The 13,444-nt window shown below is 33.3% G+C and overlaps 1 protein-coding gene across 5 annotated transcripts in view; it reads right to left on the bottom strand.

Moving 5' to 3' along the window:
- Positions 1–13,444, bottom strand: part of LOC135831872 (phosphatidylcholine:ceramide cholinephosphotransferase 2-like) — a 26,813-nt gene extending 13,369 nt beyond the window's left edge. For 2 of the 5 annotated variants that reach the window (XM_065344696.1, XM_065344699.1), the window contains exon 1: positions 13,093–13,444. The gene's annotated coding sequence lies outside the window, so the exon portion shown is untranslated. Of the gene's footprint in view, positions 1–850; positions 1,310–5,554; positions 5,912–13,092 lie in introns of those variants that run through there. The other 3 variants (XM_065344700.1, XM_065344697.1, XM_065344701.1) reach the window with 3 other exon arrangements.

The raw sequence follows: 13,444 nt of genomic DNA, 5'->3' as shown, positions 1-13,444 counted from the left end.
TTCGATAAAATTCAAGCTACAGGTGTTTTTAATTACCCATGTTTGACAGTTACTTACTCAAATTCCAACAAAGTTTTGATTCAATTTTTTCTATTTAATATTCGTTAAAAATTGAAATATTTCTCGATTTATTTGATTTCGAAGGAATAAGTTGATCATCAACCACGTTTCTCCAATTTCACAACCCTTCCAGTAAATAAAAGTGAAAACTGAAAATAAATTCGTGACTTTTCGTACTTCGTAATGGAATTTTATTTTTTTTTAGCGAGAAATTGGGTACGATAGATGCCAAGTAAATATACGTGATACTTTATTCAGCAGTTGAAAACTAACTTATGCAAACAATAACATTAAGATAAGTAAAAATAACTACGTCAATAAAAACAATAGCATTATCTAGAAAAAAAAGTCATAACGTTTCTTTTTCATACAGTTCGCTTCATTCTCTTTTGTTTGATACATAGGTATAACACTCAGAGGGAGATCAAATCAGAAAGCTTGACTACCGAGCAATATACGTATCACCATAATAAACTAAGAAATTTCTAGGCATCTTTATGGTTGTACGTTTGATTTTTTTGGAACACAAAACGTCGATGATGAAAAAAATTGTAGGATACTTGATCATTTTAAATTTCATATACGTAAAATTTTATCGAGTATAAAAGCGGATAGCTTCAAGCTTTCTCACGACCTTCAAATTTTTACTCGTAAACCATCAACTCTTCGGTTTTTACAACATAAACATTGGCTGGGAAATTCACTCGTACTGTGAAAAACGGCAATTTATATCAACTCCAAAACGCAATCAGATAAAATAAATTTACAAAAAATTGACAAAATAAATCACCTGGCACATTTTCCAATACATAATTCTGAAAATTACACCAACGAGAAAATTTCAGGCTGAGATGATAGCGGTGAAAAAGATTTCTACGAAAAATTCCATAACAACGCGTATATATTCACCTAGTTTACCGCCAAATTCACTCGTTCGAATTACATAACATCGATTAGGTACTACGTATACTCGTACTCGTACTTGTGCGACGAATTTCGAATATCGCGAGCCGTATAGGCGAACGAAGGCGAGAAAAAATTGCCGCAAAAAACCACGTACACAAAAACACACATCACGGGCGACATTGTAATCTAAAAATCTCCTAATGACTGGGCCGGTTTCTCGCCAACAACTTTCAAGGTAAACATACCGCCTTCGTCGCTGGTCCGCCACTATTTGGAATTACCTTTTACCAATTTCACCGAACAACAGCGAGTCTGCGAACCATCATCAATGAAAAATGTTCCTAGCTGCAGCTAGCTTATTTGGCCGAACGTAGCACTCGTCGTACTATCGAGAAAATTTTTTTCCATCGACTGTAAACAACTGTGACGCAATCGAATCGCAAAAAATTTCCAATTGATAGTTTTCTCATGCTGTTTAGCCGGTCAAAATAACTCACTAAATCTGGTCGTAGCGTAAAACGTGACGCATAATTACCCACATATATCGGCAAAGAAAACCCATCCCATTAACGTAATTTTTCTTCTCCCTCTGACTGAGCGAGATAATGCGAGTACGAAAGAAAGTATACATACGAGTACATGTAGATAAACATTTTTTTTAACCCTGTTTCCCATCTAATACCAATTTCGGCGAAGCAAATTTTTTTACTTTTTTTTTCGTGGAAATTAAATATTTCGTGATTTTTCCAATCACTCGGTAACACGCATTATATTTTTGCAACGAATACGACACCGATTTTTACACGCCATAGCCATAAAATAATAAACAAACTTTCCCCATGATAAACGTATTACGAAGGTCAAATCGAAGGACGTTCGTACACAAGACGAACAGATATACTCGTACGTATACCACATTAGGAAAAATGTATGTAATGTACAATTTATAAGCTCGAGTTGAGCTTGGACGAGACGACGACGACAATAATACGTCAAATTTTCGAAATTATCTAGCGAGCGAGGAGCGAGTACTACAACAGCCAAGCTGTGTGCTAGACGTATGGAAATCTTAACCAATCGATAATTTTCTCGCGTCTCGAAATTCCACGACAAGACTACACATTATTCGTTGGCTCAAGCAACGACCATCGCCTCATCTTTATTAACTTATCATTTTCCTGCCCGCTGATATAATTTTGCCCAGGAATTTTCGCTAAATTTCATAACGTCGTTTTCACAGCGTAGCGATAAAATTGTCTCCGTCAAAAATCGAATACCTTTTACGCAAGAATTTACACACTTCTATCAAAATTATCCAATTAAACAATTTTCAATTACCTACTTACTTACAAAGTTTTCATCAGTAAGATCTAAAAAGGAATATTTTTCAAGAACGTAACAGTCGTAACGCCTCCCTCTCAAATTCTCAAGAAAACCAGTGACTTTAGATTTTAAAAAAGCACATCTAGGGCACCTTTAGAGATCTGAATTTTGGATACCTATGCTTTCATTCAAAATTCCGGAGTGGTTTAAGAATACAGGGTGGCTCATTAGCAAGGTACCAGATTTGCAAAACATGAAAATTTTTTGTTGTCTTTTAGTTTTCCGCATTTACCGGACGAACCGTACGTCCTAAAGAAAATCTGATGACAAATTCTCTTTCAGATGGCTATCTCAGATTTTCACTAGGACGTACGGTTCGCCCGGTAAATGCGAAAAACTAAAACGGTTCGTCCGGTAATGGCGGAAAATTTGAAGTTTATGTTTCAAAATTTTTTATTACACCAACTTCAAAGCTATGCAGCTACGAAACTAAGCGTCCTACGGAATTTTCATGTTTTCAGCATAATGTCATCAGATTTTCACTAGGACGTACGGTTCGTCCGGTAAATGCGGAAAACTAGAAGACAACATTTTTTTTTTGTATTATGTTTTACCATTTTCGGTTGGTAATTATTGGTTGTAGAACGATAAAAAAACCTGCAATAAGTGTTACCATTTTTTTTCTCACTTTATGATTTTGAGCTTTTCACTTTCTAGTAGGTACAGTATTTAGTTATGAAAATAATTTCAAAATAAAAAACTTTCAACAAAATTTTCAATAGAAAAAAAATGATTCAATCATCGAAACATTTTTTACCCTATCTAAATGTCAAGAGGGGGAGGAGAGGGGAGGAAGAGGGGAATCAATTGTAGAATCAGACATCGTCACCAAGGTTTTCTGATTTTTTTGAACTCCGATTACCGATTTGTTCTTCACTGCTCACCTCAAATAAACAATGGGATTTTTTCAGCGAGTACGATAAAAAAAGCAAGATTTTTGGTCTTAATATCTGAACTGAAAAGTAAGTATCGAATCAAAAAATGCAAAATTTTTACATTATTGTCAAAAAAAAAATCAATAAAATAAAGAGCTAAAATTGCCTAATAATAACATTTTATAAACAACATAATCAACAAAAATTATAATGAAAAAAAGTAACCCACAACTAAGCCTGTAAGATGTGAGGCTATTCATTAAAATTATACATATTAGGATGCATCTGACTCTTAATCCATTACTGCTGCAGAAATATTATACCTAACTTTTGTCAAGTACCTAGTCAAGAAAAAGAAATGTCAAAAAGACAACGAAGAATATGACACAAAGCACTTCTTTAGAGAACTTAGAAACCCTTCAGTGAATTTTGTATTGGTTTAGCAATTTTGCGAATATTAGATGATAAGTGGATAAGTTAAAATACATTATGACGGCGTTTAGGGAAACCTTAACCTACCTACAGGAACGAGTAACCTTTAAGGCTGTATTTTAGTAAAAAGTTTTAGATCGATGTTCTCTTCCTCTCCTAAAATACAATAATAGGTATGTATTCCAATATCTGACGACAACAATGCAAACTCTTCGAATTGGAATAGGCAAAAATGTTGGAAACATAGAATCATTCGCGTTTTTTTTTTTTTTTTTGGTAAAATTTTACAATTTTTATACAGTTAGAGAGAGAATGCCTGTATAGGTACTACCGCACACAAAAATTCGAAAATTTTCAATTAAAAGAACTTGAAATTTTTTCACGAGTTTGATTCTCAGCAGAAATTTCGATAAATATACTCGTAATTAATTAGCTATTCGAAGGAACGGCTTTTGCCACTACGATTCAAACGCTGAATAAATATCACGTAATTTGTCAGGTAAGTGAATTTACGTTATTAAAATCTTAATACTTTTCACTAAACAATAGTACTGAATGGAAATACTCAAACAACCGATAAACTGCAGTATACCAAGATCTTCAAGATTTTTATCGAGTAGAAATTAATAAAAAAAATATGTACCTATACCTAACCGCACAATGTATAGTACGAGTAGCATTCCACACGTATTTCGTAATCCTGTTTCCAGGTGGCATTTCCGTTAATGACTCACTACATCGGCTACTGCTTTCTCGGAAATCGAAATTAAAAGTTGAGTTTACAATTTTTATTTTTTTATACTCCACTCTAAAGACCACCAAGCGTCAACAATCAACCAAAAATGCTTAACTCACATATCTTCGATCAGATGATTACTCATATTTCAGTACTCGCCACTATCGTTATACTCGGAAAAGCACACCGATTATTTCACCAGAACTTCATTCGTGAACAGAAAATAAGATAAGAGCGGAAATACGTTACGAACATTACGCTAGAATGGATGACATGACGTATTATCGACTTTTTACAGCAAATGAACACGTTATTGGAATTTTTTTTCTTCAAAATCTGCAATAGAAGTTGTTTTGCGATAAATAATAATGATTCCGAAGACGAAAAGTAGTATTCGGCAACTACTTTATTCAATGGAGGAATTTTCGCTCAAGTTAAAAATGAGTAGGTAGTAGGTAATCAGTACTCACTACTCAATACCCATCTACCACATAAAAATTGAAGAGCTCTATTCCAAAGTGGGTTAAGTCATTTAAAAAAAAAAAACACGTTTTACAAAAATTTTTGCTTCAAAAGTGAGTCAAGTCATCGATTTTTCAAAATAAATTTTTCCACAAGCAATTGTTCTATGTCCGAAGAAAGGAAAGGTGCGCCGGCCTTTGGAAACAGAACAAATTTTAGCATCAAAAATTGTAAACGCATTTTCGGTTGGAAAAATGACTTAACCCACTTTGGAATAGAGCTCTTCAATTGAACTTGTCGGGTATTTTGTCCAAAAATATTGAATTGAAAATACATCAAATTGGATGAAAATTCAGAGCACACTGCTAGAGCACGGCTACAGCCGTCCATAAATTTATGATAATATACTTTAAGTTTATGCGCCACAGTTTAAGTACGAGTATGAAGATAATTATTTTACTAATACTTCGCTTCGATAAAACACGAACATAGGGCATAATTGAATACATTAATAAAGTATAGATCATGCGTTATCGTTGTAATCGTAGACGTAAATATCAACCATCAAGTTCAATACTCATTTTTTATCATAGCTTGTTTATAACAGCATAGAAAGATTATTAAAGAAATAGCGAATTTGCTACATGGAAAATGAAGAAATAAGTGAAATAAATACTCAACTTCTTTCTAAAAAACTCACCGTTTGGGAGCAAAATCTGATCAAAAAATAACGCGGAAATACGTACTCGGGTTAAGTATACGAACAATCCTATCACGTAACACAATAATCACTGCGCAGTGCGCATAATAACATTTGAGTGTAACTTTTCAATCGCCAGTTTGAAGAAACGAGGTAAGGTAAAGTCTACGTATTACGTATTATTTATTTTAGCACCGTTCACTTTGAAAATAAGCATGATCGACAACTCGAGAAGTTTACAGGTAAAGATGGAATACAAGCATTGAAGACTTGAACGAGACATCATAAGCGATTCTACCCGGCAATAACATCGTGATATTCACCGATTCACCGCAAGCCGGTAATTCCCTTGGAAGAAGGCAAAAATACATACCTATATCGAAAATTTATCCCAACCTAGACACATACCTGGATTACCTTGACGATTAACTGCAAAATGTCATATTTTTTCCAACCTTTAATTAATTATACAAAATATCTACGTTAGCTAGTATTAATTAACCGAGGGAAAAATCATTTTAATTGTATATTTGCGGTAAATCAAATTGAAACAATGTCGCGCCAATTAACATGAAGAATTGCTCAATTTCCATTTTTTTAAAGCAATTATTACGCGTGGTATAGCCTTTAAAAACAATGACAAATGAGAGATGGAAATCATTGCTGTGAAAATGAGCAAATCCATCGCCATTAAAATTTCAGAAAAACTGGATTCATTCACAAATCACTGAATTAAGAAAATAATAATTTACCAAAATTAGGTACAAATAATATTTTCAGTTTTAATATTTTTAAATACGTTTACGTACACATTTGCAAAGAAGCGTGCTTACAAAGTTTCAAAACAAATTCTTCAATTTCCAGATATTTATTATATGTACAACTTCCATGGAAGCATGGGAGATACGAACAATTTTCTAAGGGCTTCGATATCTTGATAGGTAAGTTACATGTATTTCAAATTAAAAAATCAAAAAAAAAATAAATAAATAATAGAAAAAATCATAATTATTATCTATTTTAAAAAATAATCTTCATGTAAACGTATAAATGTACTTTCAGAGGTCTATGCCTACAGGCTTTTTATTTTTCCCGCCAAAAAATCGCAGATAAACAGTACCTAAGTACATACATAGCTTTGGCTAATACATTATTCAACGCATATTATTTTACTGTTTTTTCTACACATACACAATTTACCACGCGACAAAGAGTAATTAAAAGTTCCAACAACTGACCCAATTAAAATGAAAAACTTCACCGACGTATACATTTTTTAAGCAGGTGACTAAAAATAATGACATTTTGCTAGTTATTAATACAATTTATCGTATAACGTTCAGGGTTAAGTCACACAAAAACTATAAAAATTTTAGTCATCGTGTTAGTTCGATGCAGCAATGAAAATTAATTTTTTCCACTTCATTAATCATACCCATAATGCGAATCGCTTTTTCATGGAAGTTATATCAATACATAATATACACTTTGAATGGGTATTTATGGAGATATTCTTGACATGAGAAATACATTTTCGTACAGGGTTGAAATGAAAATACTGATCAATAGTCGTACCTATTATTTACTTAGATGTTCGCGAAATTTTCTCACAAGAGTAGGGCGTGAAGAATTTTTCTCACAGAAGCAGGAAAAGAAAGGGGAATGAAAAATTGAGCACAACGAAATAGGCTAATAACAGTACCAAAAGCTGTTGAATTCAATATAAGATACTTTTCACTCGCAAAAATTCACCAGAAATTCAATAGCAATCAGAAGTAAAATGAAGATTTTTGAAAGCTCTGAAATGAAAAACCGTTTCTCATGATTTTGTTCATATACGCTCCATCAAAGATTTTTTTACAAATAATCTATTTTGAAGTCGAAGTTTCCAACTGTACGAAGATTTTTAAACGAAGCAAAGAAAAATTTAAAGAGCATCCAAAAATACAGCACCAGATCAAATTTTAAATTTTGAATTTCACTATTCTAAGCATAGACATTAAATTGGTGAATTTTTAAAAATTGAAATTCGACCCATTTCCAATAATTATTTTGAAACTTAATTAAATTCAAAAAGTTTCGATCATAACCTTACCCTATTTGTCGTTTCTTAAGTGGGTTAGTGTAGGTTTCGACTTTCAAGTCTTTTTGGAAACTAAGTACACTACAAATTTTTGTTTTCTTTACTAATCTTGAAAACTGCCATTAAAAAATTAAAATTGATACAAAGAAATCACGAGAACGGGAGGTTGCATCGAAAGTTTCGATACCGAATCATTTGGACCTTTTTTCGTGGAATTTTTGGAAAGCTACATTACATTACAAAATTCGAAAATCTACAAGAGGTATCCAAACAGTTCGGAAATACCACTTAATCTGGTTGGGAGATCGCAAATAGGATTCAAAACAAATTTGATTTCAAAAAGAAAAGTTCACAACTAAGCAGACATCAGGTAAGTATTCCCTAGTTGACAATTTCGAGATACGTATTATATCACCGATGTGTCTTTTCTCCGCCATTTTTCTTTTATTCTTTGTAGGAATGAGATAAAACTAACTGCACTGAAATCCCAACATTTAAATTCAAATACACGCTAGCATCGAATCATCTATAAGATAGCAAGCGTGCTTCCGGTCAAATCGGCACTTCCGAGTTTTACCCCCCCCCCCCCCCACCCCCCTCCCGCTTTATTTATCGTTTTTTTCAGTGGAACGGATGGAGAAAATTATTAAGTTTTTATAACTGATAAGCACATATTTCACTTATTCGCAATGTAAATTGCGTATAAATTGAGATCATTTTAAAACTAGCAAATGCGATAAATTAAACTGACTCCTAAGTACAAGTAGCTGTGGGTAATTATTTTTTGGCGCCAAAATGTGATGTTACCATTGCAGGTAGGAAACGCTGCTCAGTGCTCTATAAAGTAACAGGTAATGGATTTATGTGAGATCTTTTGCAAAATTGAACAATGTGTGATGTCAACTACTGAACTACTATACATAAATAAGATGTAGGTAGATATTTTTGAATCGATGCGTTACGAAAGCAATCGATTACCGATTAAGTACATGCCCAACGTGTGTGTCATTTTACACATCAAAATTACAAAACCAAATGGGAGCTAAAGTTTAAAACATTCGAAAACGAAAGTTCTACAGAACAACAAAAACAGTGGTTATTCAATGAGCACATGTAGATACATGCCATCTAATTTACATACATTGTTCGGAATAATCGACTGCGTTGTTTGAATTTCAGTTTCCTAGTCATTCTTTCTATTGCACAGCACAATCATTCAGCTCGAGTTCAAAAGTTACATGTACCGAAAATCCGCAAACAAGTGTTGGCTATACATATCACTGAGTGTTTTACACACATATTCGTATGTGTTTTTCGCGAAAACATAAAATTACATAACTGTGTTGCAGACTATAGTATAAGTTTGAAAATAAAGAAAGCTGTTCAATGTTGAAACGCAAACGCATCAAAACAAAAATACCATAGCAACTATATAGTGATACGAGTACACTTGAAATATTTAAACTGGAAAGGTATCAATTAGTATTAAATTTTTAAGGACAGATAATGCCACCGAACGGCGAGAAAAAGAAGGAAAGTAATATTTTGTATTAGATACAAATTACCTAACGTTGAAATTGGAGCAGAAGAAAAGGGCTGAGACAGATCAATTCGTACAATAGCCTATACCTACTATAGAGTGTTTAATATCGCATAAGAAGTAAATATTTCTGAAAAGCTTTCTCAGTCGTATAAGACGGAAAGAATGTATTAAATTTGAAAAAGAACGGACCAACAGTCTTCACATCCGTTTACAATGACAAAAATTTTATAAGTTTCTCGATATTGCCAATTCTGCTAAATTCTACGAGGTACTTTCATTCGTTACAAACACTCGAGATGAAATCGACATACTTACTATTGTACACGTAAGAAACAGACAATGTACCGAAACCCACTCTTTTCTTTGAACAACCAGCACCATTTTATAAAACCGTTTCTCGCAGCTTCTTTCAATTTTATGCAATCATTTTCAATTAAACGTCATTCTGTGCAGTGTACATGAACCAATGTGTACAAAAATAAATCTTCCCCGTTTCACCAAAAGAACTTCGGGGTATATCTCTCACCATTATAACGTTATATTATTTGTTTATTGAGTTAACGTTGAGCCAATATCTACTCACCAATAGGTACACTGTTTCTTTTCTGAAACGTCATTCTGTGTAAATGAGAATAAGTAACAATGAAATATGCCTTATCAAAACAATTGCATTTGTAGATATCTAGATCTACCATATCTACCTACAATATTGTTCTTCTTTTATGAATCACTATGAATCAGAAAAAAATGAATACAGAAACTCGGGCGAATAATCGTTTGCGTTTTCCCCTAAAATTTCGTCAGTGTAGCACGGGTTCCCAAAATAGCATTAAAATGTCAAACACCTGTTTATTTTATTCATTATTTATAAGCTCACTTTGACTGTGTATTATTCAAAAAGTAACCAACCAATCCGCATGAAATTTTCAGGGTACTTATAAGTTATAATGGAGTATTTTGTGTGCCATACATATCAAAAGGAGAGGGAGACTACTCCACAATTTTTCAAATTGGAATACGAATCGACTCAATTTTTCATTTTGAATTTACCCTTGCCTGAAGTAATTGAAAAATTTAAGGTCACTTTTTTTGAAAAATTGTCTTTTTGCATTTTTTTGCACATTATTCGTAATTTCTCAAAGCTTTAACAACATGAGAAAATTCCGATTAGAAACAGAAACGGGGAACAAAATTTGATTGATATTATAATATAGTGAAGAATTTGACACGAGACGAGAAAGGTGAACAAAATTTGAAAACGGTTTTCTTACTTTTAATTGGATATAAAATATACCTAATTATGATCAATTATCTTCATTTTTTTCAAAACAATTTTTTCTACGTATTATCATAATGTAAATTTTGAAATTTTGAAACCGCGGTAGATAATTGTTAGTTCAAGTCAGCGATCCAAAATTTTTCCTGTAATACATATTTTGAGGTTCCCCACAACTTTTTATCGAATCCCTCCAATTTTCTAAGAAAAAAAATTTCAAAGATGGCCCACCGTAGTGGTCAACTGACTCCTGCACTAAATTACTCGAAGAAGGAGCACGTACTCGTAGTACTGAAAATCCCGCCGAAGAATCTATTCCTCAAAAGAGGGCTCAAAAATTATCTTCCAGCGAAGATTTTGTCTCGACAGAGAAACTCTTAAGGCCATTTTTATCCAAAATGAAAAATCCCTCAAGTTTTTATACCTTGGAGCGCCATATTACAAACCAAGATTTTAGTATAATTTCTCCAATATTACAATTTTAGTTTGGGTGTAAGGAGGAAAGAGTAAGAAATGAAACGTCCCGGACTATCAAAATTTTACATCATGATGATCAGAGAGGGTATGATTTACAAAATAATCAGATTAGTTACGATTATTAGTGATTCTGCATTCCTAATTTGCTTTGATCGACTTTGCTCAGGAGAATCAGTTTTTCAGCTTTCAAGATGACAGAACCGAACGTATCAATGACTCAAGAGAAACATAAATACTTTTATATCGAAGCTGCCAATCATTTATCCTAAAAAACACACCAAAAATGAGTAACTGAGAAGTTTCCTGAATAATGGCGCCCAAACCTAATGCTTTTTGCCATGGAACAACCATTTGAATTCCAAATAATTATGTAGCTTGAACAACATAGTTGAGATATCGACTGCCATTGAAGCTGAATTCTCAAGTATGTAGGTAGGGTACCTAAGAGAAGTAAATCCAATTTGATAATTTCAAACATTTTTCTCACTAATCAAAACTACGATTTCACGGGAAGCCCTTTACCATGGAAAAACTTTTGAAAGTCGATTCACAAATTTATGACTTCATGATCAATCATTTATATCGATTTAATGGCCAATATTTGTACTAACTCCCCCCCTCCTTAACCACGTGCATGTGCATTACTCACTTACAAGCCGCTTAGGGCAGATATGTATTTACCTCTCTGCAAGAAAAGAGTACTTGTCATTAATTTGAGCACAGAAAAATTAAATTCATTGAAAAACATCGGTAATTCTTTTCTTGAAGAACTCGGAAGGGAAAGCTTTTTCTCGAATTAGTCTAATTCTCATTTTACACTCATCCATTTCCTTGTCAAATACGTGAATTTTCTGATTGCAAACCTTTAGTATTGCGTTTTTGAGCATATATTTCGGGTCAAAATACACAGTTTTCCACTATTTGTTCAATTTTGGAATTTTGAACGAAATGTTTTCAATTCAAGAACCTTTAAACAAACAATTTAGGTGAAAATTCCACACCAACTGCTATTTTGAGAACTTGTATGGTAAAAATTACCTCCATCAAAAAAGCAACAGAATCTTTTCATAAGACAACAAGGCGGCTAACTTGACACAGGCCAGGACCGAAAGGTGAAAAACAGTTCTATCGTCGAATCGTCGATTGAAACGTCAATAATATACGTTTAAAATTCAACGTGACCTGAAGAAGATGAACATACAGCAAATGGAACTCTAACCGGCGGCCCTTTTCCGTCAATGTGTTTTGTGTTCTGTTTAGAGGTTCCACTAGTGCTATTCCCAAAAGATAAGTACATTTTTCTAGTAATGCAATCCACTAAATCAACAATGGCATATCATTCGCTTTCGCTGGTAATAATATATGTATTAACCTAGTTGCTCAACAAATGTTATTGCTGTTGTTCAGGACTGTAATCAACAGCGACACATGTGTAATATGTACAGTATTGATAACAAACATACAAACCACCCAACATTATACATTTTTATGTACCTACATCATGTTTTGGCATTGGCAAGTGTATTTTAAATTATCAAAGTGAAATGATGGTCATCTTCTTTCTCACCTTATCTTGTCAGCTATCAATATACTAAAACATTAGTGCTGCGCTGTCAAATTCTGACGATGACGATGAAGAAAACGACCAATAATGTTAGCATCAATTATAAATGCCGACAGCGACACCAAGAGGTGATAAGACATATTTAGGTATTGGTTTTTTTTTACAGCTGATACAGAATGATGCACTCTGCATAATCATCTGCTGCAATCATATGGCAGCTGCTATTGGCAACATTGTAAAATGAAATGCCGTTAACGAATTATCCCGAGGATGTTATGAGTTGAAATGCGATCGCCGATCGGCGGCGGCATCAGTTCAATGCTGTTATATAAAATAATTTGCAATATCTTGACATGTTTCCTAAACAGTACGTAATTCAATCACCGCAACGAAAATAATAGAATAAAAGAAACAATGTGTGTAGTGTAATGATCGGTTAATGCACGATGAAATGCACACGGTAATCGAGAGAGAGTAGCTCAAATATAACTAAACAAACCGAAATTTATACACACGTAAGCTATCGACATCGAACACATGTGAGAGTAATAATACTGTACAGATGAATTTGCGAATTTATTCAACGTTTTCTTACCGTTTTCAAATGATATTTAAAATAAGACACGAAGCAGCGCAGATTAGGTGAATTTATTCGGGAAATCTGCTAGATAACTGAACTGGAGTAGCGAACACTAAAATTTCCGATTCAAACGAACATGTCCGATAAAGGCATTACATATTTAACGAAAAATCATTTTTATACGAACACGTACATTAGATCATACGCATTAACGTACTTACACTCGTTCATACATGAGTATTTACATTTATATGAACTTGAATATTTTCAATTTTCATTTCAAATGTTTTTTTGTAAAAAAAAAAAGGACGCGAAACACGCAGTATCGATGTACAGACTCATGCCTTGACTAGGTGAAATCGTTCGG

This window comes from Planococcus citri, chromosome 1 (assembly GCF_950023065.1).
Source record: "Planococcus citri chromosome 1, ihPlaCitr1.1, whole genome shotgun sequence".
Classification (NCBI taxonomy): domain Eukaryota; kingdom Metazoa; phylum Arthropoda; class Insecta; order Hemiptera; family Pseudococcidae; genus Planococcus; species Planococcus citri.
This window is presented reverse-complemented; position numbering and strand designations above follow the sequence as displayed.